This window comes from Hetaerina americana, unplaced genomic scaffold, assembly GCF_022747635.1.
Source record: "Hetaerina americana unplaced genomic scaffold, ioHetAmer1.1.p SCAF_24, whole genome shotgun sequence".
NCBI lineage: Eukaryota > Metazoa > Arthropoda > Insecta > Odonata > Calopterygidae > Hetaerina > Hetaerina americana.
Window position 1 is genome coordinate 1 of NW_027286808.1, and position 5,673 is coordinate 5,673.

Consider the following 5,673-nt stretch of genomic DNA (forward strand, 5'->3'; position numbering starts at 1 on the left):
ATAGCAAGGGAAATATAAGGCATGGAAATTGAAGGTAAATCACGAAACACATAAGACTCCGTTTGACCTATTACAACTAATCTTTGCATAAGTACTTAAAAAGTATGGAATTTTCCGGATATCATGGAAATACATATGTGACCACGGAATTTAACTCGCTTCAAACATTGCAAAATCATGTAGCAACCCATTTTCTTTACCGGTCGTTTTTATACATCGATGCGTGCTAATTTGTGACAACTTGAGACTATGCAACCATTTTAATGAGATATTTTTAATCCTTCGAGTAATAGGATTTGAATAAAAACTTTGTGTTAAACACGCTATAAATATCGAAATGCAAAAAAATTTTAATTTTCAAGTACCTTGGAAAATGAAAAATTAAGTTTTTCTTTCCTTACTTCGACATTATTTTACAAAGCTATTCATTAACCTCATAGAAGACTTAACGTTTAGAAAAGTTTAGTTTTTTCTAGTGAGCAAATCCATTCTGAGTAACTCTTCGCTGAATACCGTTATGTGGGGCTTCAAATTTTAATTCCAAATTTCCATTAAATTTTACACAATTCATGCAATAATTAACTCCGTCTCCTTAGATTTGACGGAGAGAATAATATAATAGCATGTAAATATAACGATTAAAGTCATTTCATCCTGGGTCACATTTGTCCCTTAAATATTTTCCTATATACAGACAAATTTTCCACTGTCCTTTGTTCCGAAATGGTGAATTCCAAATTGGTCTCGCGCACTATAATGTACGAAGCTCTATTGTGCGCGAGTCTACGTCCAGGAAATTTAATGTATCAAATTAACCAACATACCACTGCATTAAGTAGTCGAACTGTTACCGTTTGCTTGAAATAATTCACTTTAAGCAACCTTGAAAAATCTTCAAGGGGATAAACGTTTAGAGTGAAAAAAATCACGTTCATAGTGAAGGATCATTACAGTTCTAGAACGGGTCAATAGAAGAAATTTGCAAACAAGTTGGTATAAGTACTGTTTCAGCGTGACTGATATCAGAACATGATTTTTTTATCCACGGTGGAATAAATTCACGCGGAGGTCTTGGGGGACGCACGCTGAAGACGTTTACAAATGTGAATCGAGCTCTTTGCGTGGAGAGTATCAAAATATCCACTCAAGCAGTTCCAGCTATCAAAGCGCTAAAGAGGGAAATGATTGTCTTCATTGCAGCTCCAATTTCCCAAATTCCTTAAGTAATATCCGAATGGATTGATGCAATAAAACCGAAATTCACTAGCACGTAATCAATTTAGCAAAAAGAAGTAGGTTTTAATCAATGGAACGAATGCTGAATATAGGAATCCATAATTTCGACGGAAAATCTTCCATTTCAAAATACTATACGAAATCACGCTCATAAAAAAAACTGCCTGCCATTTGGGTGCTAATTCCGGGTGTAGACAAAGCAGTAAAAATTAAAGGAAAATTTGAAAATAACAATTATTTTTCTCATTTATTTCGAAAATCTCTAATCGGCATTGGATTTCAATTTATTCTCATGTAATCGGTTATGCATAATTTTACGATGCCAAGGCCACGATTAATTTGAAAATGAAATGAATATTTACATTATTCTTGCAGTCAAAATATTATTTGCGATTTCTACATTCAGATTGACTCACCTGGAGAAATACTTCCGAGCCTTGTATTTGTAGAATCTTATTAATTGCGTTATATCGGTTAGGGTAATATTTGTTTCGAGGTTGATATTAGTAAAAATCTGCAACAGATGCTAAATTTTATAATCGTTGTATCTTTTAATGCAATTTATTTAATACAGCTAAACTTGATGCCGTTATTTATTTATAGTCATCATTTCATGAAAAAGTTGCAATTAATGTTCTATAAAGGTTTATAGCCTCAGATTATTAGTTTTTGTCTAGCAACTTCGGATAAAAGAAAATTCATACCGATTTGTGTTTTTTTTAAAAATTGAATGCGAGTATTAGGTGGAAATAGGGAATATGTATTTATATACAAGTGTATTAAGTATAAATTGATATAAAATAAAAACAATTGACAGTAATTTTATCTTGAATATTTCTCAGATTTTCCCTATTGAGACTTTGATAACCAAAATCATTAACTTTTTCAAGTCATTCAATCCCAATCCTAAATCCTTCCCACGTCGTCGTGAGTTTCAGTGGCTCTTTTAAGTTTTCAGCTTCAAAGTGTAGATTTTTGTGGGCGTGAATGGTTAACGTCGAAGTAGCAATAGAAGAGACGATTCTTTACCGCCCCCGCAATCGAGCATTCTCTTTCAACAGCCCACGTAGAAAGCACTCGATCTTCCTCCTCCATCCCCGACGCCCACTCATCGGGACGAGTCCCGGTCCGCGACATTTAGCCGCCCCTTGGATGGCATCGACGAATGGGGAAGTTTGCCGAGTGAGAAATGACAGGCGCTTCTTCAATCGTACTCCTCCCACGTGGGACGCCGCCGCCGGAGCGGAAGGGAGTGGATTTTGTATAGAATGAGCTCTAAAGTCGAAGGAAAGGAAAAAAGGCGGGAAATGCAAATTAAATTGAATACCAGTGCAACTTTTCAGTTACTTTCGTACTGATCTCGATTCATATTGTGATGAAATTAAGGATTTATAAAATATAAAATAGGCACTCGGAGAACTTGAATAATCCATACTTAAAGCGCGTTATTTTTATGTAGCCGTTGCGAAAAATTTTATGGCCCCCATCATAGATGAAAACTATTGAATTACTGCTTTTCAATGAAACGAAAAATTCAACTCTCGGCAGTGTTAAGAAATGTAGGGTAGATTTTTATCTTCACTGAGTTCTTGATCACCGCAGGAGTAATATGAAAACATTGGAGTCATGACTAGTACACTGTTTTAGCAAATTTGAGCTTAATGATTTAGTCAAGATTTGTTTCCATGCCACAAATATTATGATTGAAGATATTTTTCGTATCCGCAGAGTAGTTAAAAATAGCTTTCATTAAATTTATCTCATTCATAACGGAGTATTTACGGGATAAAAAATAGTTTGTCACACTTTCCACAAATTGGTGGTTCCTTTGCAATAGTTTTGTAAAATATTGTGCCCATGAAAATATTACCCGCATTGGACTTTGACGACCTTTTAATCATCAATCACTTTTTAACAAAAATGATTTACTTTCGAGACAGGAATTTGCAATCGGCTGATAAGAGCTCTTGAAGATCCGGGCTAACAAATGGTACCGTACTCTGATTATACCCTCGCGATATCTGTCCTGCCCGCTTTGATCCCGTGGATCTCCCTGGTATGGAAGCTCCCTACGATCTGACGCCCCAACTGGTCATGTGGTCGGTGAGTGCCAAGGATTGTGCGCCGCCTGCTGCGTTTAACGGCTTCACCACGCGAACCAAACGCACCGCCGACCCATTCAATGCTCGGCCCCGGGGTCTGTATCGGGGGAGAAGGTTGAACGGAGGCACGACCTTCCCCCTCGCCTCATTCATCGCTCTCTGAGAGCATTCCTTAAGCACTTATCCCATTTTACTTTCGCGCCAACGCCCCCCCCCCCACACTCCAAGGCTCCAACCCTCGTCCCAACCCCTCCCCAGACCTCCATATTTACACTCCCCTCCCTTTCTCACCCCGTTACTCTTGCCGGAAATTCTCCAGCCTAGTAGATGACCGCGAGATAGTCGATAAGAACTTGCTTGTGCTGAATATTGGACTCCATCCCCCTTTCATCCCCCTTTCATCCCCCTTTCATCCCCTTTTCATCACCTTTTCTGTCACTCCTTATCGTGTTGTTCCCTCCATTTAAACCCTGGGCCCTCCACGGTAATCTTTTGCGGTTTCTTTTGCCCCAGAAATTGCACGCCAAGAATATTTTTTATCAGTAAAATTAGTAGTCTGAGAGTTTTGCTTCATGGCTACTTCAGTTCTCAAAAATGAATTGTTTTATGTCGTTTTATCTATCACTCCCATAGGTTTCTCGTGCTATCTGTAGTACTCGTACTTCTGATCTTCAATGGACGTTGTAATTGTCTAATAATATAATCTATCGGTGATTCATCCTGGTCCTCTAATGCTTTATGCCCTTCCAATGCCGTATTAACAAAGACTCAGAAGTGGACTTGTCCATGGAGTTATCTCATCACTGGTTCTTTATATAGAACTTGTAGTTCAGTTGTTGCGGTAAGCTATTGTCTATAGATTATTCCATCAAGAAACACCACATTTCTCTGACCTCCAGGCATCTAATTCATATTTTATCCATCGTTTCCATATCAAATGAGGAAAAATTCGTATTTCATTGCATTATCTGATCGAACGTTTTTTTATGCGCTTAGAAAACTACCGAATGTTACGGTACCAGAAAAAGAAGAAAGCTGCAATCACATGGCTGAACACGAAGAGCGTCCTTCGCCAAGACGGTAATCGCACATGCTGCTTCCCATCTTTTGACGAGCTATCTTTCAAAGTTAATACGTTCGGCTATCTTTAAATTACTAATGTCTATGTTTGACCGTACTCCCACAAGTATAGTACCACATTCCTCCATAGTAGCGCAATAGTAAGAATTAAAGAGAGCCGTTCTACAAGCAGCTCTGAATGTATAATATCAGAGTTGAAACAGAATCGTGCTGAACCCACACACTATACTTGGGAAAATTTATTATCCTTAGATTATTTTTTAACAAATAATTTAAAAACGTTTGCGGAGTGTTCCACCAACTTTTTTGTTTGGTTCTACTATTCCCAAGTATTCAGTTACGAGGTCTTTTGGATTAGTCCTTTGACTGCATGAGAAATGAATTTATTAAGGAAATCCAAAAAACCTCTGAGGTTTTAGGAGTTAAAATGGATGAGGTATATGAAGGAGAAAAAGAGAGCCACCGCTGGATAATCGAAATAAATTAGGAAAGAGGCTTCCCATAACACACGTTTCACTTTTGAATGTTGTCACAATGTCATCTATAATATCCGCTTTTCGCTTTGACTCTCTGTGCAATCAACCAATAATTAAGTACACTCAGGCCCAACCTTTAAGCAGGCAGAGATAAAAAATGACTGGAAAAAAGATAAGCACAAGAATATGGCCACAGTGGCGTAATTTGGCGCTCAAAAATTAAAAAGATAAATGTACAAATTTAGTTTTATCATACTTATGAAATAATTTTAGAACACGATAAAATTAAGTGCATAGTGGGAATTTGCTAGTAATTATATTAGTATTCATTTCATGCATAATAGAGCGCAGTTAAAAATAGTTTTTCAGAGGAAATATTTCCTAATACTTAGTTGCAGAAATAGTTGGATAATATTTCAGCTTAATAGTACAACTTTGTGTGAGAGTTTCACATAAATGATTGAAAATAATCAAGTCAAAATGACTGCCCTTTCTAACTGGTCTTTTAGTAGAGCTCTTGAAGCATCCATGGATACTAGATATATATATATAGGAACGGCAGTAGTCATACATGAAATTCTTGTCGATATAACCCCACCGTCTTTCGTTCAATCATCCAATTCATCAATTCCCCAAATATTATCGGAGGGGCGGATTTGGTTTTAACTCAAAGATTTCTAATTGCTTAGTGAATATTCTCAAATGTCAACAGATAAATTGGTGCCATTTTTCCTCGGCATTCCTCACTTTCTCGAGTTAGAATGGACGTGAATCGGACT